Source organism: Protopterus annectens, chromosome 6.part0 (genome assembly GCF_019279795.1).
Source record: "Protopterus annectens isolate FY-2018-M chromosome 6.part0, PAN1.0, whole genome shotgun sequence".
In the NCBI taxonomy this organism is placed as follows: Eukaryota; Metazoa; Chordata; order Ceratodontiformes; family Protopteridae; genus Protopterus; species Protopterus annectens.
Window position 1 is genome coordinate 863,725,999 of NC_056737.1, and position 26,009 is coordinate 863,752,007.

A 26,009-nucleotide genomic window follows, 5' to 3' on the forward strand; every position below is an offset into this window, starting at 1 on the left:
GACCGAGCATACTTTTAAATAGTTGGATAAAATAGTCTTTAAATGTCAAACTGTAAAACCAGTCATAAGTATTTCCAGCTTACCCTATTAAATGTCTTCTCAGCATCTAAGCTCAACTGTACCATTTGCTTCCAAGTTTTATCCGATACAGTTTGACGTGCAGCTTCAATATGCTGTCAAATGTTAGCCTTTCCTTAATAAATACACACTGGTCATTTTTTATCAACCGTGGTAATATCTTTGCCATTTGGGCTGCTAGAATACTTGCAAACACTTAATCATTTGGGAGTACAGAGATGGGGCGATATGATTCTGGGGCACATGGATCTTTTCCCCCTTTTTGTAGGAGGGTTATTGTTGCTTCATGCCATGGATCTAAAATGCTCCCAGACTCCATTATTTCTTTAAATAATGAATGCAATTTTTTTTTAACAAAAAACATCTTTATTAAATTATTACTTCTGACATAGGCAATCATACATTTATACAAATGAAAACAAACTGTACTGACAATTCTAGCTGCAAGCATTTTACATCACAAACCATACTGACAATTTTAGTTACAAGTATTATACATCACTTATAATCTACCCAATCATTGGCAGTCAAATATTACATTACTGATTCAAGTTTTGCCTTCTTTTAAACCTCATTCCTCGCATGTATGTTTTGTTGCCACAATTCCCAGTTTTTCCTATATATAATTTGCTCATACCCCTTGCTAAAGATCCCAGTTCCAGTTTTATCTCTCTTACTACATTAACTATGTCTAGTACAGTTGGTTTAGACTGATTTGCATTTTCTAATAATGGCGTTTTTTTGGCAGCCACCATAATTAGACTCAGCAAGGTCTTACTATGTCTAGGTAATTCCGATTCTGTATCATAGCTCAGAAAAATCATTTCCCTAGTTGCACCAATTTGCTCACACAGCATTCTCTGACAGAGCAGTCTGCAGAAAATCTTTGAAGTCTCCCAACTCATTACACTACCAAAAATATGTTCCCAGTTATCTCTTTCTTCCCCATCACACCTCCATTTACTGTCTACCTGAGGAAAAATTCTCTGGAGTCTACTTGGGGTATAAAAATATCCATGTAAACATTTACAAGTAACAATTCTAAATCTTCTAGACTTTGTTGCATATTTGGGAGACATACATATATCCCCCTCCCATTGTTTTTTTTGTGAAATGCTTACCCAAACTCTCTTGACAATCCTTTCTAACCTCCTCTGATTGATTCTTATAATTATCATGCAATATATTGTATGCTCTACTAATTCTACTAAAAACTCTACCAGTGTTGGTCTTTTGTCTAGGACCTCCCCCCATTTCTCTTTGCCTGTACTCTGATATCAATCATTCTTACTGAAGGCAATCTCTAACCTGCAGTCCAAATAAATTCTTGGTGTGTTCCCATTCTATTACATTTCCCTCTCTAGTTATGGGTTCCTTTGCCAGTTTTCTCCTAAAACTTCCACCCTCTTGCCTATTTGTCTATATCCCTGATTGCAGTCATCTCCAATGGCAGAACACCCTTGCTCCATTCCCATGTTGGCTTAGTTCTTAGAATACTTTCTTCCACTTTATGAATATAACTTATTTTTTTATTTAACATTTGTTGACCAGGAAAGTCCAACTAGGACAGAGCCTATTTTCAGTGGAGGCCTGGGGAGAAATGCGCAAAACACATGTCTTTGGAATGTGGAAGAAAACCCAAGCGAATGCAGGAAGGACATTCAGACTCTGCACAGAAAGCACCCAGCTGAGAATTGAACCAGAGAACTTCTTGCTGTGAGGAAACAACTTAAATTACTGCACCACTCCGCCACCCAATGGAAGAGCCTCACCCTGGGGAAAACACCTTCTTCATTGTGGTATTCCCCCTGCCGGGTAAGTATAATATATTTCTTTTTATACATCTTGAAATAGTTTTGCCATACTCCTGATTACTGACACTGTATAACATTGTATTCCTACTTAATGCCTTGTAACAATCCTGTAACATTGCTGTTTAATGCTAATTTATAATGAACTGTTTAAAATGCTGGAGCTTTTCTCCCCAGGCCTCCGCTGAAAAAGGGCTCTTTAGCTCAGTCGGACAATCCCAGTCAACAAATGTGAAATAAATAAGTAAAAAATAAATAAATAAATATTCTGCATAATTACTGGTATTCTCTTTAAAGGTCTGTACCCAAAATACCAGTCTTTCCTTGTTTCTTGAGCCCCACCCCCTTTTCATCTGCATCCCTTTCCACATTGAATTACAGGTTTCTGCTTGTGCTATGTATAGGAGTCGTAAAATGTATAGCTATAAAATACCCCTTCAAATTGGATTATACCAATCCGCCTTGTTCTACTGCAAGAATCAGCTTATCCCACTTGACTCTTGCAGTCTTCCCATCCCAGATAAAATCCTTCAGCTCTTTAACTGCTATTCACAACTTCTCCTCTGGTTGACAAAAATATGCCTGACCTGTATAAGACTAAAGGAACTAAAAACATATTAACTGCTTGTATCTTACTATCCATATCCATATAGCAAAGCTTCCAATTTCTCAGTTTTTGTATTACCTTTTATTCATTCTCTTCCCACATATCCTTAGCAGCCGCACCAGAATCATTTTAATCTATACTCCTAAATACTTCATTTTATCATGTCCCCATAAATATGGATATTGCTGAACCAATTCTTGTGTGGGTACATAATTTACTGCTAATGCCTTTGTTTTAACTTCATTAATTTTGTATCCCAAAAAAAAATGTAAAACTGTCTCATCAATGTTCCACAACACAGTAATGCTCTTTTGTTTTGTCAAGTATAGAATAATATCTGCAGAGAGAGCTTTTCTTGACTACTATACTAATTTTATCCTTGAATTTCTGAGTCTCTTATTTTATTTGCCAATGGTTCTAAATATAATACAAATAAAGGGGAAAGCAGACACCCCCTGCCTGGTTCCTCTGCTCAAACAGAAATCATTAGAGAGGACCCCACCCACTTTACTATTCAACTCTGATCCCTCATATAACCTCCTAATTAATCTTATAATTTTATTAAATAATGCAAATACTTCCACTGCACCACTCATAAAATCCATTTTACTTTGTCAAATGCTTTCGCACCATCAAGACCCACCAACAACAGTGGTCTTTTCTTACATTCAGCTTCCCTTTGGATCATCGGTGTTCTGTTAAAGTTGTCAGATGTTTACACCCTCTCCACAAAACCACACTGATTCACATCTATCAATTTTGGCATCACTTCTGCCATTCTTTTAGCCATTATAAATATAAACACTTTATAATCATGGTTTAGCATTGAAATGGGCCTGCATGAAGCTGGAACTGTTGGATCTTTACCCTCTAAATATTACAGCTACCACTGCTTTCTTCCAGGATGTTGGTATTTCCCCTCCTCATAAAATACTATTAAACAAACCTTCCAGATCTTTATCAGTTTTTTCCCCTCCTAGATTCCAAACTTCCGCAGGAATACCATCTAGCCCTGGGACCCCACCTGTAGATTGGTATACATCACCATATTTATCTCATCTTCTCCCATCCTGTTAGTAATTAAACCTCATCTACCTCTAAACCTTAGCATATTTAATTCTTCCATAAACATTTCCATTTATACCTTTTCTTGATTTCCATATTGCTTTGTTTTATACATACTTTCACAGAATTTCCAAAATATTTTTAATACCTCTACAGGATCTTGTTACCTTCCTTGTTAAAGGCTCCCTAAGCTTGGTGACAGCCTCTTCTACTTTTTGTTGCCTCAGTCATTCTGCTAAAACGTTTTATGCTCTACAGTCATTAACAAAAAACAGCTGCTAAATCTTTCTAAACTCATGCATATTGTCAAGGTAATCCCTTATTTTCTGTTTAGCATTTTGGAGTTGCTCATCTTCTTGTTCTGTGAGATCCCCCCTATTCTGCAATACCTTAAAATTTGTCAATCCCTCAATTCTTACTTCTTAACCATATATCTCCCTTTCACTTTCACTCTATTTTTAAACTCAACTTTAATTTTATCCCACTCCGTAGCTATATTTTCAGAAGAAATTTCTATACTCTCTAATAGCTCCTGAATAATTTCCACTATCCTTTCCTTAAATTTCTCTTTTCAAAAAAGAGGTGGGAAAGTGGGAAAGTGCCAGTGTCTCATTTTTATTTCATTACCCTGTGTTTTTATTTTAGTTATTATGGGAGCATGACCTGAAATAATTAGTGCACATCAACACCTTCAATTAAATGCACGTTTCTGTGATATGTAAATTCTGTCTAGCCAAGCCCAGTTTTTGCATTTTGGGGAATAATATGTAAATTCACGCCAAACCCCTAGTACTGAATTCACATTTTCCATGCAAAATATTTTCATAAATTTCTTCAGACTTCCACCCTCCTTTCTTATACTTTTCCTTCTGGGCCCCGAGACACATCTTCCCTGCTGAAAATCAAATTCCAGTCTCCACCTATAAGTAATACTCCTTGGTGAAAGTTGATTTCTTCTTTCAGAACTTTCTCAAGCTCCATTATAGCAGTTTTAGGTGGAATATAAATACATGGCTCTCCTCCCTTTCCTGTAGCTCCATAACACTACAAATCTACCATTTATATTTTTAGCCTCTTCTATCACTATTGGAGCTGTTCTTGCAATTAATACAAGTACTCCCTCTTTTCCTTTGTTCCAGGTATTCATCTCAATAGCCAACCTGAAAACCATTCTTTATCAAATTAACATGTTCAGTTCTTTCCAAATGCATCTCCTGTAGCATAGCTTTCTGCTCTCTACATTTTTAATATGGTTCACTACTCTTTTTTTTTTGTATTTACTGTAAGATCAGTGACCTTTAAAGACATTACAAAAAGAATCATTGAAATAAGAGGTTATTATTCTTACCTTTTATATACAGCAGCTTTTTTGTTAAATGTTTAGTTCTAGCTTTTGTGTTGCATGCAAACACTGTTTGGCAGGTTGAACTTTTTTTATAAAGTTTTGTCATATCCATTTGAGCCTATGACACATCTTACAAAACTTTTTGTTTTATTGAAAGCTCTAAAACAAAACAAAAAAACACCCCAATACTCCATAAAACCTTAACTTAATACTAACACACAAAACTATGTACAACTTCAAATACTGAAGTTTGACCAATAGGAACAAAGGTTCCAAACTTGAAAGCCACACTCACAAGACTTGAGTTAATCTAAAAGAAAGGTTATCCATGCTAAGACGTGTACTGCAGCCTATGCTTCTACTATGCACTGTCTGGTTTTGTCTTATCTTTATATAAACACCTAAATGATTTCAGAGATCTCCTAGCCAATTTCTCTTTTTTTCTAGCCAGTTTCTCTATCAGATTGTTTCCAAGGAGAAATGAGAACCAATAAAATCCAAAAGCACTTGTGAAGCAGTATGTCCAGTGCAAAATAAGCAATTTATTAAAAGGCCAGCAAAAAACACTAACTGAATAACTGCATTTTTGTTTCAAGACTTCTTCAGATACAATTCCACAAAAAACTGTTGCATTTATATATCAAAAACTCCACCTATCAATTATATACCATCGAATAATAATCAAGCACTCATTAAAACAAGTTACACATTTAAAAAATAATCACTGTACTTCTATGTAAGAAATGTTATAAATAAATTAATTTATCCCACATACAAAATGAAAAACGTATAAATGTATATATATTAAAAGTTGGTCACATAAAAAATTGTATATACAAAAAATCCCAAGAACCCCCGTTAAAATAAAAAGGAACCAATTTTATCACAAAGAACATATATTTTGCATTGGAGCAACCTTTCAAATGTTTATATAAACTATTCTTCTCATCCTTAGTTTTTATATCATAGCAATGTTCATATATTCTTCTCCTTAGGGTCCTTTTTGTTTTACCAATACAGAATGCATTACAGCATTCACAAGTAGCCAAATACACTAACCCCTGACTATTGCAATTAGAAAAGAAGTCCCATTAATACCTTCGTTCCTACTTGTCAAGAAACACTTTCTGTGTGGGCAATATAGGTAACACAGGGCACACACACCACACTTAAATGTACCCATCCTTTTATTAACCTTAGCCTTAACCTTACGTTCCACCAGGTCATTTATATTTTGGGCCCTCCTATAAGTTATATTGAGGGAATTCTTATAAACTGTGTAAATTATTTTATTTACAGTTAACTTTCTCCCTCCTCTTCCCCTTCCTAAGTATTTTTCCAAACAATGACATGAAGTAGGGTATATGCTTTAGTGTCCCCCACAAGTCCAAAAAGTCCATTATTTCCAGATTTTCTTGTTAGATCATATTTCACACATATAATTACTGCTTTGTAATCCCACATTTGTCAATTTCCAAGTTACTGATTTTATATCTGTTCATCTCCATCTCCAAAATCCTGTCTCTGCTTCATTTCCAATGTACACTGGATTCTTCTAGTCAACTCTCATATTCCCTTCCTCCTTTCCAGCATTTTCTATTGAAACATTGGAAAAGGTTTCATTGGCACAGTCTCTCTGTGGTCTTTATTACCAGAACAAGAATCATCTCCTTCTGTTTCACAGCTCACCTTCTGTTGGACAAACTTTTGTATTTCCTCCTTAGCATGTACTGCATCTTTTGTCCCAACAAGGAAGAATATTTTGAAGATAGCTGGGTACAAAAGTTTCAATCTCAAACCTGCGTCTCAACATTCCCTGACTAGTGGAAAAAATTACTCCTCTTCTGCCTGGTGTACAATGAGCAATCATTCTCCCCAAACACTCAACTGTCTCCCACTTTTAGTACTTTGTCCTTTTGCCAGAGTCTTGTCAGAACTCCTCTTTCTGCTGGCAGGACTATATTTTTACTATTAAAGGTTTAGGTTGCTTTTTCATAGCCACGTTTGGAGCTTACAAATGTTCCCTTTCAATAAACAACAACTGCTGTGGAATACCAGTCCAGTTGCTTATTTGTGCTTTCATAAAATTAATAGTTCATTCCTTCCAGCTCCTGTGGTACAGCTGAAAATCTCCGGTTTTCCCTACATGCTCTGTCCTCTACTTCTATTTTTCTGAAACATCTCTTCTTGAGCAGTTTCATATTCAGCAGGCCTTTTCTTCATTTCAACCTCTGATTTTTGCAGTTTTTCACCTCATCCGAATATCTGCTTAAAGCTTCTGCCATGTCTTTCAGCCTTTTGTTATTTGAGTTGACATATTCCAACAGTGTTTCATTTATTTCATCCAGGTATGTGTGGAATTGTCTTATACTTTCCTCTAGATTACTGGAAGTACCTTTTGTAGTTGATTTTCTTTCAGATTCTCCATTTCTTTTTTCCTGGCATCCAGGCAGTGGACAGTCCACTGGCCTAGTCTGCTGTGTTTTTGTCTTCACACTGGAAGAGCTAGAATTAAGCTGTTACTCAATGTGCGGCCATCTTGGAAGTCCCAATAATGAATGCCATTTTGATAATAATTTTGCATTTTAACATTTTCCACATATTTATTGGTAGACTATCCTGCCTGCCAGCATTTTATCCCCTACATATTTCTCTTTTGTGCTCTTTGATTTCCTCTAAAGTGATAGGTTGTATGAGATTAAGGCCTCTTACTCTATAACTCCTAGAAGGTCTAACACTTCAAGAAATTCACCTAATTTCTGTTGTCAGCCCTCTCCTTCCTCCTCCCTTGCTATATAAACATGTACAAAAACTTTCCACTATTTCTCTAATCTCCACTTTTTTTTTATCTTCCATGTTTCTAAATTCCTTAGTTTCACTGTGTGCCTCTCCACCTTCATCTGCCCAAGTCTCCTTGCCTGCACTCGGTGTTTGGGGGAATGTCATAACATAGGCTTTTCAGAGCTACTTGGTTTCTGATGGCATTTTCTTTAAATCTTTCCTTCCGGTACTTTTTTAATGTTAGTTAATTTCTTCTGCTCTTTATTTTATATTACCTCCTCCCACTCTCTTGCAACACTTTTAATCTCTGTAAACGCCACTGTTTCTTTGTTTTCTCATTCCAAGTTTGCCTCTCTACTTCCTGAATTATTATTCTCATTCTCCTTTTCAGAAAGCCCCACTTTTGTCAAAGCTATCTTTTCTATCTCACCTGCTAATTCCCTAGAACTTAATTGTTTCGAATCTTTGTGTTTTTCACCCACTATGTTTAGTCTCCAGTGCTAGTTATCCCAGTCTATATTCCAGGATTTAGAATATTTAAGGTCAACTGCATATGGACTGACAACAGGCGGGGGTATTGTACATGCATTCACTATTAAATTGTGTACCAGAGAAAAACACCATCTAAGTGGGCCATAGCACCAAAATGAGTGATTTACACATTACTAAAAAGTATTTGATCTTAGTAATATTTGTACAACAAATTTCATGAAATAAAGCATATGTTATATTATAAAGTACTTCTGCATAGTGTGCAGAGATATTTTAATTGTGAGCTGTGTGCAGAGATATTTTAAATGTGAGCTGGGTTGGAGTCTTAGTTAATGCTATTTATTCTAGTGATACTAAAGCGAAATTTCTTGAATGCAATGTATACAGACTTTACACTGCAACAAGATAAAGGCTGGATATAAGACATACAATGTGATCTTGGGCTGCTGGGGAGGATGCAAAAGTCTACCAACCACATTACATGTATGTGGAAATATGACAATTTCCCTGCTTTGATACACACAGAATTCTAGAATAATGTTTAGTTTACACTGCAAGGGACTTTTTAAGCAGACAGTATGTAAATATTAATGCATGAAAATGGTAGTTTTTGAGTTTTTGGAAACATAGATTTTATTTTTCCATTAGCATCTGTCTTTTTGGCTGAAAACAAAAAAACAATAGAGGTGTAAGCAATTAGTCATGACAGGCTGACAAGTATGCTCTAAATGAACTCTACTAGAGTCCTCCCCTGCATCGGTAAGTGATTAGCTGTATTGTTTCTTTCAGCATATGCCTTCAGTGGGTGACGGAGTCTACAGGTGCAAGAAATTACAGCAGATAGTCTATTACCCAAACTAACTGGTACACAGGTTAGTTTGGATATCCAAACTGTTCAGATAAACATACAACTGAACTGGATAAAATAATTCTAAAATCTTTTTTTTCTGCACACAGGAATACACTTCAACCATTCAGCGATTCATATGGACAATAAAGTATTTTTCACACACGAGCTTTCTACAAGCTCAAAAAACATGCTCAAGCAAATACGTATATTTACATATTCTGACTTTATGATTTTTCCTACCCGAAACCTTTTGAAGGCTGGTTCTGATAACGGACATGATAATTGGTTTAGATAATCGGCTCTCTACTGTAATTAGGAAAGGACTGAACAATGTGTTATAGTATTTAAAGGGGGAATTGGCAAGCCATTCAGTGAAAATAAATGAAGTTTGAAACTGCAAAAAATGAATACGTTTACAAGTGGTTGCATTCCCAGAAGTCTTAGCACTTCACTATATTAAAAATAACAGTGCATAATTTAGTCATTTAACAGCTGCCAGCACACATTTTTCTTACGGCTAAATCTTAGTTTACAGAGCGTGTAAGTTGTTTTTCATATCTTTGACGGAAACAGTGATAGGGCAAAGAGAGATGGTATCTGTAGAAGAGGGCATGCAGGCTCTTCTATACACTTCCAGAAGGATTACTCCTAACTTTAGAATAGGTAACGTCTGTGACTGCAGCTGCCTATTTGAGGCAACTCTTCCTAAATGCAGGGGTAATTTCCCTTTTTGAAAAGTGTATATAGTTTTGTGCATTTGCTGCAAGTTAAAATGGACTGGTGCTCAAACATGTATTTAGGTTTTTGTTTCTTGAACATTTTTATTAAAACAAAATGTCAAGAAAAATGTGACTTGGACTCAAAGAGATGAAAAGCAGCAACTGCATAAAAGATCAGCCAACCAAGAATTAGTTTGTGAAGTTGGAAACATACATTCAAAATAATTGTAATATATAATATATGAAACTAATAGCTTTTTATCATAATGACTGCCTTATCAATATTGACATGGAATGTAAATGGCTTTGCAGATATGAACAAAAAGCAAAGAGCACTGAATAATACCAAGTGTGGGGTGCAAATAATGTTACAGGTGACATTTGAATAAAAAAGGAGCAAAATATCAAGGACTAAGAAAAGTGGGAGTAATCACATTGACTGAGTGCGCTATTAGTGTAGAAGTGTAAAAAAGGCAATGCTAGTAAGGTAATATTGACAGAAAATGACGATTTTATACTGGATTTATATTCCACTTAAATTTACCATTATGGAAATTAAATTAATTTTGGGAGAAATAATTAGCTTTTCAGCAGGGAATATTGTTTAAGGGTGGGGACTGAAACCTGATTTTCAAAGTGAGGATGTGATAGAGGACCTGGGAAGGAAATAGAACAGTGTTGATTTCTGAAGAAATATGAGAATAGTTAGAATGAAAGACGTGAATTTAATAGCAGGACTGAAGACAACATTTACATATTATTCCCCAAGGTAAAATAAAGTACAGTTGTGTACCTACCATAAATGTAGATGTTCGAGTATATTCACTGTTGCAGTCATTACTCTTGGGTTATCCTGCTGGCAGGCTACTCGCAGTCGGCCTGAATTCCAAAGTCCTGGTCCGGCGTCGGTTGCAGTCACCTCTTCCCTGACGTCAGTGCGCCAGGGGTGTAAAAGATGCAGCAGATGCCATTTTCTTCAGTTTTTCTTGCCCCAGATGTCAGGTGCCCCCAAAAGGGCAGGCTAAATAGATTATGCCAATAAACATGCATGCACTACAGTAAGCAGTTCCTTCATCTACAAGCAAATACACCACATAGGTTGTATAGAATAGAGAAGTACAGATAAAACCCACCAAATGAAAGGGGGATGGTGGGAGGGTAACCTGGACTGCAACAGTGAATACACTCGAACATCTACATTTATGGTAGGTACACAATTGTACTATGTTCATCGTGTTTCACTGTTGCAGTCATTACTCTTGGGTTGAATCCCAAAGCTGAGGATGGGAGGCTGGGTTAAATAGGATTAGGAGAGTCTATGAGGCCCTGCAGAACTGTAGTGGCAAAGCCTGCTCTGGATTTAGAGTAGAGAGGTAAGTGGTAGTGCTTTGTAAAAGTGTGCACTGAACTCCAAGTTGCAGCCTCTAAGATATCTTTGGTTGGTACTCCTCTGAGGAAGGCTGCTGAAGTGGCTGCTGCTCTGGGTAGAATGTGGCCTAATGCCCTTAGGCACTGATTTGCCATGCTGTAAATAGCAGAAACGAATGCAATGGCCTATCAATTTTGAAACAGTCTGTTTTGAGATAGCCTTTCCTTGTGATCTTGATGCATATGCCACTAAAAGTTGCTCAGTCTTTCTGAAAGCTTTAGTTCTGTCCAAGAATAAGCGTAGCTGTCTGTGAATGTCCAAAGAATGCAGACGTCTCTCCCTCTTGTTCTGTGGGTTTGGATAAAAAGTAGGCAAGTGAATGGTTTGATTAAGGGCCACACTGGACACCACCTTAAGCATAAATGTAGGGTTCGTCCTCAGCGAGACGCGTCTTGCAGAGGTTAATGCTAGGAGCAGAGTGGTTTTCCAGGATAAGAATTATATATCCGCTGTTGAGGCTGGCTCAAAAGGAGGCAGTGAGAGTTTTTCCAAGACATAATTGAGGTCCCATGCAGGTATTGGCGCCCTCCTTGGAGGTCTTATGTTTTTGGCTCCTCTGAGGTACTGCCTTATTAAAGGATGAGAAAAGATAGGTGGTTCTGTATTGTAATGGGTTGAAATGGCAGAGGCATGAATCTTAATTGATAAAAAGGATAGGCCTTTGTCCAACATCTCAGTTCAGTATTGTAAAATCTGAGGAATATTTGGTACAAATGTGTCAATTCCTTGTTCCTGGTTCCAAGCACAGAATCTCTTCCATTTTTCTGCATAAGATTTTCTGGTACTGGGCCTCCTGGCCTCCAAGATAACATCCATTACAGCTTTGGAGAGAGGAGTGTTCTGAATGGCTACATTATCCGCCATGCTGCCAAATTTAAGGTCCTGAGTTGGCTGTGCAGGATCTGATTATTTTGTTGGGTCAGCAAGTGAGACGTTTGAGGCAATGTCCAGGCTGCACCTTGAGACAAGCTCTTCAGGATTGGGTACCAGTGCGTGGCCAGTCTGGGGCAATCAGTATCATTTTTGGCTTCTCTTGTCTGACCTTTAGGAGTACATTGGGGAGGAGAGGCAGTGGAGTAAAGACATATACTGTTAGGTTTTTCCAGCTGAAGGATAGGGCATCCACTTTCCCTGCTTGCTCGTGATAAATCCTCGTGCAGAATCTCTGTAGTTGACAGTTGTGAGGGGAGTCAAACAGATCTATGTCTGGGCATCCCCATTTCCTTGTTATCATGCTGAAAACTTATGGATCCAGTTTCCACTCGTGGGGATCCATGAGGTTTCTGCTTAGTTCATCTGCCAGAGTATTTATTTTTCCTGGCAGGAATTGTGCTTGCAGGTGAACTTGATAAGTCAATGCTGTGTCCCACAAAGTCATGGCTTGTCTGCACAAGGGGTAGGAATGTGTGCCTCCCTGCTCGTTTATCTACCACATGACTGTAGTATTGTCCGTCTTTATCAGTAGTTGTCCTGGATGAAGCAGATCCTTGAAAGCTGTCAGGGCGTTCTGAACAGCTAGCATCTCTTTTTGACTGATATGAAGATGCATCTGGCTTGCAGGCCATGTGCCCTGAATACATTTTCCTGCATGTGGGCCCCCCCCAGGCATAATCTGATGCGTCCGTTGTTAGTGTCTGCCTGGTTGTGGGTAAAGTGAATGGCTGTTCCTTGTTGTGGTGACAGGCCTGTGCCCACCATCGAAACTCCTGTTGTAGGCAGGGAATGAGGGTAATTAATGTTTCCAGGCTGTGGCAATGTTGAATCCATACACTTTTTAGATACCATTGTAGTTTCCTCATATGCAGTCTGGCATATGGAATTAGCAGAATGCAGGATGCCATGAAGCCCAAAGCCTGCAGAAATTTTCTTGAAGATAACTGGGACTTTGTTGCCAACATTTTGAAGTAAGAAGTCAGTTGCCTTTGTTTGTCTGGCATGAGATAAGCCATTTAGGCAGTTGTATTTAAGCTTGCACCCAGGAATATTATCTCTTGAGAGGGTACTAGTTTTGATTTCTTTTCGTTTACTGTGTACCCTAGGCAAATTAGTAATCTTTTTTACAAACGCCAGATGCTTTAGTAGAATGTCTTTGTTCTCTGCTTGTATAAGGCAGTCCAAGTAAGGATATATTTGAATTCCTCTTTGTCTGCAAAATGCAATTACTGGTGCCAGGCATTTTGTGAAGACCCTGGACGCAGTAGATAAGCCAAAGGGCAGTGCAGAGAATTGGTAGTGCATTGAGCCAGCTATGAATCTGAGGTATCTTCTGCAAGATTGTCTGATTGGGACACGCAAGTATGCCTCTTTGAGGTCCAGAGTTACGAGCCAAGCCTTCTTGCCCAGTATGGGCAGTAGCTGCTGCAGTCTCAACATTTTGAATTTTGGAACATCCATAAATGTGTTTAGAATAGACAGGTCCAGTATTGGTCTCCAGGCTTTGTCCTTTCTGGGCACCAAGAAAAGTCTCAAGTAAAATCCTTGTCCCTGCTCTTGATGTGGTACTTGCTGAATGGCCCTCATGTCCATGAGGGATGAAACTTGTTTTTGTGCCTCTGCCCATTGATTGTATGGCAGGTCTAGCATACCTTTTGCCCTTGGCAGGGTGTGAAAGTGGAATAAACTAAAGATACGCAAGGTAGACTGAGTGCACGGATTGTACCAATTAGACCCATACTATCAAAAAGTAATCCAGCACAAAGAAAAGGTAAAATTGAATAAAGGCTTTATTGTGGCAAACTCTATGCAGAATAACAAACTGGTTTCAGCTGAAAATTCAAGCCTTCCTCAGTGCAACAAAATATTCCATTAGAGCACACCCTAGTGTCTGCTTTTATATATGTATGTTTAAAGGAATGCACCTGAAATAAATGATGGCTGTATCAATCAGTGGCTGAACACACATTATCTGCTCGTTCAAATTGCAAGTGTGTAATGTATTTCTGTGATACGGGAATTGTTTTTTCTCATCTGGTGCCATTTATTTATTTATTATATTTTTTGGGGTGTTGGATCAAACATTGGTACGTTGGTTTCCTTTTCTATATGCTAACTCAACATATTGGATGCTGTATTCGGCGGATGTCACGAATAAGGGTCGTATAACATATGGTCATAAAACTACACTTTATCCTTAATTTGGAAATGGAACTTTGTTTTCTGCGAAAAAGATTTGATTTTTTGGATTTAATTTGAAGGTGAGACTGTGGTTACAGGCTACATATTTAGTGTGTGGGACTGGGCCTTAAAGCCGGTAACTCTGTTGACCTCTGCATTGTTTGTTGTATTATCTGCTGCTCACATTCTCTTAATTGGATAGAGAGGCTAATTTTCAACATCGCTCTTTACCACTTTTTGACTCTGAACTTACAAGACTTATATGGGGACAGCCGTTTATATACATCATTAGCTGTTTGGTTTTTGTTGAAGTAACATCATTTTCTGTTAAATCTAAATTCAACATTTGAACCTTTGGTTTCATTGTGAATATATTTTCAGTGCACCTGGTTGGATTTGGACTTTTTACAAGATATTTACATTTTATGCATAGGTTTATGGGACATGTTTGATAACGGTCTAAGAAGGTGAACCTTGGAATATTGATTATGGAGGGACGCCATTTTCGTAGCTAAATTGTGAACGCCAGAGACACACAAACTGTTCTAAGTAACGTCAATTGTTTTTGATGAGATGTGGATTCTCCAATTGTTATTTGAGATCTGTTTATTGATCGCTGGATAGTTCGGACATTTATATTCTTATTTGTTCAAAAATATTTTTCACCATCTAAATACTTTACATCTATATGTTGTATGGCAGTTTTGATCATATTCTAGCAGAGTGTTTGTTCTATATACATACGTGGCTATACATTTATACATTAGGTGTACAAGATAAGTGCGATTCGTATTTTATACAATATACATGTCTGGACGAGGGACTTATGGTTTAAGAATTCATTTGTAGACAGAAATTTATTAAGATATTACGAATTTATGACATACTATTTCCTAGTTCTTGGTGACTCCTTTATGGTACACAAGTTTAGTGCAATACAACATGTTGTAATAATATTTTATTTGGGGACTAAACATGAGCTCTGCATATACTGTTCATCTATAACTTGACTTTTGAATTTTGAGTTCACCAAATGCTAGCTGCTGACTCTTTAATTGAGGATTTTTCTAATGGTTGGTCACTTGTTTCATTTCTTGGGGAACTTTCCATGTTTTATACAAACATTTAAGTTCTCTACAATTGACTTTTGCCAGCTAAGTAAGGTGACACAGATATAATTGGCCACCTTTCATGAAACGTATCAAATCATATTTGTTTCACTAAGTTTAGTGGCTTGTATGGATACCAGTGTGACATGTGGCTAAGACGAAGGTCGGCTACAATTTTGATCCTTTTGAATAACTTTGAGTGACTTAGAATTATTCATTTGGACTTCATATTAAGGATATTAAGGTCTGCTTCCTTTCTTAGGGTATATATGATTAGTATTTGGTCAGCTGAATATCCTTTATATATATGTGACAAGTGGTTGAGACGAAGGTCAGCCACAATTTTGAGTACTTCTGAAAAACTCATAGTCCTCCTTCAGATTTCATATTCTGGTTTACAGGGTATGTTTCCTTTTTTGGGGTTGTTATATATATGTGACAAGTGGTTGAGACGAAGGTCGGCCACAATTTTGAGTACTTCTGAATAACTCACAGTCCTCCTTCAGATTTCATATTCTGGTTTAAAGGGTATGTTTCCTTTTCTGGGGTTGTTATGAGCAGCATTTGGTCATCTTAATAGTTTTCTATTTTTTTTTTATATTATCACTAATATACATTTATTTATATTAGTTTGCTGAGCTCTAGTTTGAGACCCAATTGAAATATTTGTAGTGAGCCAATATATTATACATATATATATTTGGTACAAGAGTGCTATTTCCACATTCATTTTATACATATATATATATATATATATATATATATATATATATATATATATATATATATATATATATATATTGGTCTAATAGTATTGTCTTATTGTGTTGCATTACTTGGCATTATGGATCCCACCGGGATTTTGCAGGGCCTTTCTGCTGATAAAGACAATTTGGATGTTTTCGGCTTACAGCCGAACAATTCTAGTGGTTTCACTACTGATATGGTAGATCCCAAACATCTTTGTGGTGTATTATTTCAAAAACTGACTAAGAATATGAGGACACTAAGGGCCAATATTTGGCACCTAAAACTGTTCAAAGCCTATAAACTCAAAAATATCACACCACGAGGTTTAAGAATTAGAATTCAACAGTTAGTGGGTATAATTGATGACCAACTTTCAATAGACTGGGCCCACAACATCAAGCATCCATGTTGTTTGTAGATACACTGATTGCATATTATGAAAGAATGATAGAAACACAGATTGAAGAAGTTAATGCCAATTGCCAAGAAGCTAAGACTTATGAGTCTGAACGTTTTTTCAATATTGGCTAAGTATCTAGCTACATTAGAAGAACTCATCAAAAAGAAAACTCAGAAATTTCAAAGAGACACTGCTGACTATGAAAAAGGGAAACCTTTTGTCATTCAAAAAAGTGTTCGGTTTTCTGACTCCAGTTACAAACCTACCAGTAGGAAGAGACCACAATCTATACTCTGGAAAACAGTGCAATCACACAGTGGCACTTCTGAGGATGATTCCTCTTCTGCCACGGATTTTGATTGCCTTCCTAACCAGGACTCTCCAGTTGCTAAACGCAAACAATCTTCAGACCCTTTAGGCACAAAAAACGTAGGGGGGAGAAAACATAGCAAGAAACAAACAAAACATTCAACAACTGCTACAGAAAATTGTAACCCAATAGACAATGTACACAATATTTCCTCATACGAATTGTCGGCTATACATAATAATGTACTAAATTTGTGTCTTTCGGCTTTTCCCGGTTAGGGGTTGCCACAGCGGAACTCCAGTCCGCTAATGATTGGCAGTTTATTTTTACATACCAGCTTGCCAGTCCTGATGCACAACCTTCAACGAAGGTACACCCATGCACACATGTCTCCACGCAGAAGATGCTGTAGCTGAGAATCGAACTGGACAGCGTCTTACTGTGAGGCGACAACACTACCACAGCACCACCACTGCGGGTAATAAAGTACTAAATAAGGGTCTCAATTTTGTGCCTACTTTTGTTGTACCTGAGCATGTTCTAGTCAATGAACTGAACAATTTTTGTAGATTACTTAATCTCAAAATATTTTTTTCAGATACTGTAAATGCTCAAAGATCTACTGGGTTTCAGTTTGAAAGATATGAGTTCCAACCCCCTATGGATAAACATGTGGCTATATTTAAAGAATGTGTTCTTAAGGATTTGCATTTTTCTCAAGAATACCAACCAATCAGACATAACCTGACTAAGCAAGAACATCAAGCATTACATGAACTCAGTTCTAATCATAATATAGTCATTTTACCAGCTAAGGGAGGTGGCATTGTAGTGATGGACTGGGAGATGCATCAGGCTGAGGCAGATAAACAATTATCTGATGCCCGCTTCTATATACATATGGTTGTTGATCCCACCCCAAATTTTAAAAAACAAACTGATTCCTTTCTAGACCTAGCCATGGTGGAAGGCATTATTAATCAACAAACCCATAAACAACTTAAGGTTTCAGATCCTATCCCTCAGCATTTATATTTACTCCCAAAGATACATAAAAATTCTACATGTCCACCAGGTAAACCAATTGTATCTGGGAAGGGTTCTCTTAACTGAACCTTTATCTGCCTTCCTGACTCAATATTTACAACCTTTATTGTCTATGGTTAGATCTAGACTAACAGATACCACTGAATTCTTGATCATTTGGGATACACAATTGGAATCTAACTGGTATCTCTGCACAATGGATGTCACCTCCCTCTATACAAGTATACCACATGGGGCTGGACTACAGGCCATTCAATACTGGCTAGAGAAATCTAAACTATACACTCCTGGTTTCAATAATTTTTTACTCACCCTAACTGAACATATCTTAAAAAATACTTTCTATTTTTATGGCAAGTCTTACTGGCAGGTCAGAGACACAGCCATGGGAGCATCCTTTGCTCCCATTTATGCTGACCTCTTCATGGGTTTTTTTGAAGAGCAATTAATTTATGACACCAATAATAACTCCTTTTTAGATGAGTTGGATATTTGGAGACGCTATCTGGATGATTGTTGGATGGTGTGGCGGGGTGATGTAACATATGTACATGAATTTGTCAGGTATCTTAATAATAACAGATGGGATATTCAGTTTACACTAAACATTGAATACCAACAAGTTATATTTTTGGATGAAATTGTTACTCGACAAGATCATCATACTTTGGAAACTCGAGTACATAGAAAATTTCCAAAATATAATACTTTACTTCATGCCTCCAGTCATCATCCCTGCCACATCATCAACAACATCCCCAAGTCCCAATATTTATGTACTAAACGTATATGCTCTTCTGAACAATGTCATCAAGAGTGTCAACAAGATTTAACGAATAGGCTGGTAACTAGTGGCTACAATAAACATATTTCCCAAACTGTAACCCAGGTAAACCAAATTGAGAGATCCCGACTTTTGGACTATCAAAATAGAACTATTCAGAATAATATACAAGAATCACAACCAGTCAGACTAGTGACAACATTTGGTAGCAACACTCCAAGGTTCAGAAATATTATTAACAACCATTGGGACATTCTACTCACACATGAACAATTGAATGGGGTACTTCAAGATAGATGTTTACTTTCCTACCGCAGAGGTAGAACTATTAACTCATACCTCACTCATTACAAATGTTATAATCCACCTGTGACTATGCAGAAAACATTATTTGGTGACGGTGTCCCTTGTGGTCACTGCAGTGCATGATCACATTTTCAAAACCAAAGAATTCACTAGCTGTAATACTTCTAAAGTTTATCAGATTAAGAGTTTTTTTTGGTAATTGCAGCAGTGACTGGATAATTTATTTAGATACCTGTACTTGTTCATCTTTTTATGTTGGACAAACGTCAAGACCCTTCAGACACTGCATAAGTGAGCATCTAAGTGAGATTAGAAACAAAAGGATTTCCAACGCCCTTTATAAACATACCACTACACACAAAACTGCCAAATTCAATTTTACTATTATAGATAAAATTCAAATGCACAGAACTTCCAAAGCTGGATGGCATGAAATATTAAATAACAAGGAATCATCCTAGATTATCAGGCTAGGGGCTTTATTTAGACCTGGCCTTAATGAATTAAGCTAGATTTTGCCTTGGTTGTTCTGTTTAATAAATTCATTTATTTCAGGTGCATTCCTTTAAACATACATATATAAAAGCAGACACTAGGGTGTGCTCTAATGGAATATTTGTTGCACTGAGGAAGGCTTGAATTTTCAGCCGAAACCGGTTTGCTATTCTGCATGGAGTTTGCCACAATAAAGCCTTTATTCAATTTTACCTTTTCTTTGTGCTGGATTAGTTTTTGATAGTATATGTGAAAGTGGAACCTGTAGCCCTGAGACATTATGTTCAAGACCCATTTGTCCTGGGTAATCATGTGCCAATTTGGTGAAAAAAGTGCTAGTTTTCCCCCTAAGGGGGCTGCCAAAAGGTAAGTGCTTGGTTCTGGCAGAGGAAAGTCATTGGGACTGTTTCCTGTAAGGCTGTGATTTGTCTTCTCCACTTTTGGAGGTAGAAGCACCCCATTGTTTAGGCCTGTATGAGCCTTGGGGGTGGGATCTACCTCTGGGGTGTCTGTATCTGCCTCTTTGTGGCCTGACACTGGAAATGACCAATTCTTTTGTAGGCCAGTTCCTGCTAAATCTGGGTGGCTGTACCTGTAGGAAATCCTTAACTGTCTGCATGGATTTCGCTTTATCCTCCATTTTCTTCAACACCTCTTCTGCCTCAACACCAAACGAAGTATCGTGCTGTAATGGAGCATCCAATAATTTTGCTGATCAGGAAGATTCTGTTCCTTTAACCAAGCATGCCTTCTAATGACAGAACCCGTAACAGTGGCCCTGCAAGAGGCCTCCAGTGAATCAAAACCACATTGCAAAGTATGCTTTCCCACTTGTTCAGTTGCATGCAATAAGTCCTGCATTTCCTTGTTATCAGAACATTCAGAATTTGTCAACATTTTCTGTTTAAGCAGTGACATTAAGTATTGCTGATATTTAAGCATATGAAACTGGTAATTTAAAGCCCTTACAGCCAAGGTAGCAGAAGTGTAAACTTTTTCCCCCATCTGTCCATTGCCCTAGAATCCCTATAAGAGGGGACAGGGTTTTTTTGCAGTGGAAGCCTTGACGCCTTTGGGACCCTGAGATATAGTTTCTGGGTCAGCAGCAGGGTTTTTATATAGAAATTTATGAGAGTCTGGAATCCTGTAGTATCTGTCTGGCTTAGCAGGTGCAGGGGGTAAAGAGTCAGGAGACAGGCCGGACTCTGAAAATACATAATCTACAATGTCAAGAACAGGTGGAATAGCAAGAGGTCTGTGCTGAGGTAGTAAAAGATTGTCTCTGAGCCTTTTCTTAGATTCTGAGTAATCTTGGCTCTCCCAGTGAAAATGCTCCCTCATGGTATGCAGGGTTTCCCCAAAAGAATAATCCTCAGGAGGAGAGGCTGAAGGAATGGATTCTTCAGCATCAGAATCCTCATAGGGAAGAAAAGAGTATCCCTGTTCAGAAGAGGAGTCAGAGGAAATGGAAACCTGATAAGAAGAGTCATATTCTGTCTCTTGCCTAGGCCTCTTATCAGGAGGAGGATGGGAACCCCTGATCAAAGTAATTAGGTCTTCGGCCATTTTAAGCATCTGTTTCTTAGGCATGGAAGTCTGTCCAGGAGAATGCTGTACTTGTTTCTTTGTCTTTAGAGCTGTTTTAGTCTTTGTCTTTGAAGCTGAGGTTGGCTTGACATATAATTGTGTAGGTCTGAAAACACCCTCAGAAGCAGATGCCTGCTCAGCGGCTCTGGACCCATCTGAGGGAATAGTTTCAGAGAGTCCAATACCTTGAGTTTCCAGAGGCTTAGTTGGCTCCACGTGGTAGTCAAAAGTGGCCTGTGGCTCTGCGGTAGCGGGCATCAGGGGCTGCGAAAGCACCTCACTGAGAACCGGCGACTGGCCTAGCAGGGGCCTCATCGGTTTTGGACCTCGGATGCCCGTCCTTTTCCTTGCGCTTATTATAAACTCCGGTCATCGGCTGTTCCGACGGCATTATATAATTAAACCTTCGTCCAAAGTAATGAAAGGCAAAACCGTACAGACGCTTAAAAGTGCATTGGTTAAATCTAGCACAAAACCGACAGCTAGCAACGTCATGATCAGGGCCTAGACAAGGAATACAGTAAGAATGAAAATCCTTATGAGGTATTTGCTTCCCACAAGAAATGCAATTGTTAACTTTTTCTGACATCGGTCTGGAGCAAGAAAAAAGTTTCCCCAACGGGGTACTTAGCTTTAATGAAGACTTCGGATCTGAAATTCGATTTTGAAAATCTCAGAAGTCGGCCAACCGGTGCACTTGCGAACTGCTTTTGCTTCGGGCACCGCACGGCAAGAAAGACTGAAGAAAATGGTGTCGGCTGCATCTTTTATATCCCTGGCGTACTGAAGTCAGGAAAGAGGCGACAGCAACTGACACCGGACCAGGACTTTGGAATTCAGGCCAACTGCGGGTAGCCTGCCAGCAGGATAACCCAAGAGTAATGACTGCAACAGTGAAACACGATGAACATCTGAACTATCCTTGACAGAACTTTTATTTTGCATGAACATGGGTATTTGAATCTTTACATATGATAATTATTTCAGATCATTCACCAAATAAAGACTAAAACAAAGATGTGGGGTAATGAAGTAAAAATGAGGCACTTCCCTACTTTTCTGTTAAAAAGAGACAAATTTATGAAATAGTGGAAATGATTCAACAGTTACTATGGAAGGCAGACATTTCTTCATAATGGAAAGCTAGAGAGTTGGATAAAATAAAAAAGGAGTTTAAAAATAAGAGAGAAAGACAAGAGAAATGCGTTTTAAAAATTGTTTAGAGGGACTGACATTCTAAGAATTACAAAAGAAATGGAAACTCATAAAACTAGAAAAGGAGCAATTACTGACTGCTAAAGGGAACATAAGGGAGCATTTGGATAACATGCATGACTTTAGAAATGTTGCAGTTAACTTATAAACCATATGGAAAGAAAAATAACCAGAGATCCTACAGAGGTATTACAAGATTGCCAAAACGTATATGAAATGTGTATAAAGCAGAGGAATACCAAAACTAAGAAAAGGCACAAACGAAAATATGTACAGAAGACTTAACTATGCCAAGGTTACAGGAAATTCAGATTCAACAATTAATAGCCAAAAATGAAAGGGATAAGATAAAAAAGATATATAATCAATAAAAAAGGAAGTTTGGTGAATATATCATACTCCTGTGGTAGTTTTGAAATTAGTAGAAAACACAGTGATAAAGATCTGTAAGGTTTTATTTAAAAACAGTTTAAAAGGGAGGACATTACCGACATCATGGAAGAAAGCTTCAGTGGCTATATTACCCAAAGAGGGTAAAGACCCTTCACATTCAGATTCATATTAACCAATTTCATCTTTAAACCATGACAATAAAACATTTATGTAGCCATACTAGCAAAGAGAATGTCAAAGGTTTTGCAAAAAAGTGAACAATATGGATCAATGTGGTTTTGTGGAGGGGAGGCAAATATCTGACAGCATTAGCAGAACAATGATGATACCAAGGGTAAGAAAAAAAACACTACTGTTGATGGGTATAGATGCAGAGAAAGCATTTGACAGAGTCAGGTGGGATTTTAGGAGTGCAATGGTACCACTAGTGTTCACTGACAGAATAGCATGGTTAATAAGGAGAATGTATGATAGGTCAGAAGCAAGAATTAGGGTGGGAGGGTTTCTATCCAACAAGCTGTAGAACAGAGGAACCAGGCAGGGATTTAATGTTCTTCTTTATTTGCTTTGAGCTATTAGGAAAGGGAAACACAAATTCAAGGGTATAACTGGTATGGTAACCAAGAAAACAGAGGTTTATTTACAGATGCCATTTGCATGGGTTTTCCTCTGGATGCTCCGTTTTCCTCCCACATTCCGTCATTTGCATGGGTTTTCCTCTGGATGCTCCGTTTTCCTCCCACATTCCAAAGACATGCAGTAGGCAGATTGGACACACTAAATTGGCCATAGCCATGAATGTGCCTGCAAGTGTGTGGTGGATGAACTACAGCGGCAGGGCTAACCACCCGGTGGTGTAAACCATGGCTCTATAGGAGAAAGGGGCTGTGGGTGGATGGATGGATGATGGATTTGTTTTTACCCAATAAGTCCATAAAAGGACACTGTAGGGTTGTGGAACATTTTGAGAAAGTTGCAAGTCCTACTTGGGATATAAAATAATTGAAGATATAATGGTAAGCTATATATCTACACATTAATTGGTTCAACAATACCCACACATGGGAAATAAGATAAAGTACTTAGGTGTCTGGAGTAACCCAAGGATACATGGGAAGAGACTAAACAGATAGAAAAAAAAATGAAGAGATGGAATCTCTCAATTATGGATATTATATATGGGCCTACTTTAGATGATTGTAATACCACTTACCTGACTTTCTAAGCATCAAGACGAAAGCCACAAAAGTCCACTTAAACACTTGCATCACCAACGAAAAACTCCAGGTAAGTAACCACTTGGCCACCATGGTGTACTTTGCCTCTTTCCCCACTGTAGTACGATCCCAGAGCTGGTATATTTAGTTGGGGGCAGCCCTCCACATGGGTGAGTTTAATGTGGCTTGTTTTTTACGTTTTTGTTGTGGTGATGCCAAGTGTTTACTTACCTGGAGTTTTTCATCGGTGATGTAAGTGTTAATATAAGTTGACTTTTGGTGCTTTCGTCTCGGCATTAAAAAGTCGTACGAGTGATATTTTGATCATTTAAAGTAGATTTATATATATATATATATATATATATATATATATATATATATATATATATAAATATAAATATATCAAGCTGCAAGTAATGAAAATCATTTTAGACCCTTTAGTTGTACATCCAGGTCAGGTATAAATGAACCACAGGAGGAGTTGTGGATGGCAATTCAAGGAACTTGTTTTGAGAAGGGAAGAGGGCAAGAGTTAAGTGGAATACAAGGATTCTCACCACAGAACAAAGTTGTTTTAGATTACCTGATTTAAAGAGATACTTTTGAGTTACACAATTAATGCTCATACAGAAGTCAAGCGGAAGGTATTCAAAGCAGAAAGGAATGATGATATAAGGCAGGGGTGTTCATGAAACAAGGAGATAGACAGTAGGATTTTGGATGGACACCCTTAAAGAAAATAATAGCAACCACACATACTATTATACTTATAAAGCATTCTAAAAAATAAACCAAAATGGGAAAGGAGATTTTCGCAATAGGGATGACTGCAACTAGGGGTATAGATAACAGGTAAGATGGGGCTAGAATTTACTGGAACAAATTAGCAAAGGAACCAAGATACCGAAAGCAAATAACTAGGAAGGAGGACTGAGGCCAAGCAGAAGTTTGGACTGCAAGATACAGATTACAGAGTAGCTGATGCATGGAATGTTCTACCAAATTACATTAAAGCAATTACTAGTTTAGATATTTTTAAGAATAGCCTGGATACTTATTATGGGAACAAGTGTTTTGGTATATTGGTAAGCTAGAAGGGCATTCATGCCCATGCTTGAAATATCTGTATGCATGTATTACCTTCCTTACACCAGTGACTGACAGAGTATAGGCAATGAGAAAGTGACAGGAGAGTGTTAAGTGGATGAGTTTTAAGCTATGTTTAGAACAGATGCTACTGTTAAAAAAGGACATTAGTAGGGCATATTCAATATTAAATAACTATAAGAATCAAGTAGAAGAGGTTAGAAAACATTGGGAAGAGAGACTGGAAATGCAATTTACAAAGGAATAGTGGGAGGACATCTGTATGGCTCTCAAGTATTCAGTCCAGAAGTTAGGATTTCATGTTTGCAAAAGTATTTTTAAACACCAATTTTAGAGAATTTGTTCTAAGGTAGACAGCAAGTACTAGAGATGAATTTGGAAAAAGGTAAATGAGAAAAACATTTTGGAAATGTAATGAGTTGAAAGACTAAAAAAAAATCCCTACAAAGTACTTAGCCATAAATGCTGGAGAGCAACCAGCTGTAACTAAGGCAATGATTCTTTTGACCTGGTATACATAATCAGAATTGCACAGACATAAGGACTTGGTAAGTTTAACGCTACTGACTGCCAAAAAAAGCAATTATCAGAAAATTAAAATTAACCATAAATAAAGTATTGCATATTGCAAAGGAGATAAAAGAATTGGGGTGGGATCCTTAAGAAAAGGAAGTAGCAAGTTACATATAAATAAATGGAATTTATGGGAGCAATACATATAGAATAACATTCAGAATGAGAAAGAGTGAAATTTAAGAGAAGGCAATCACTGAGCAAATGATGTAATGTTAGAGTGAATAAAAATTTTTAAAAAGAAAATATGTATAGCGCATTAAAATAATGGAAAAGATATTATGGTGTTTTTTTAATTACTCTGTGTCACCTCTTATGTTTAATAAATATAAAGAAAAAATACAAATATGTATACACACACACACACATATATATATATATATATATATATAAAAATACATGGGTTCAGTCTGGAATCTCGAAAT

At 37.5% G+C, this 26,009-nt stretch overlaps 1 protein-coding gene across 1 annotated transcript in view; it reads right to left on the minus strand.

Moving 5' to 3' along the window:
* The window catches only part of TECPR2 (tectonin beta-propeller repeat containing 2), a gene marked incomplete in the record, with an annotated part of 1,535,154 nt that overhangs the window by 625,991 nt on the left and 883,154 nt on the right, over positions 1–26,009 (minus strand).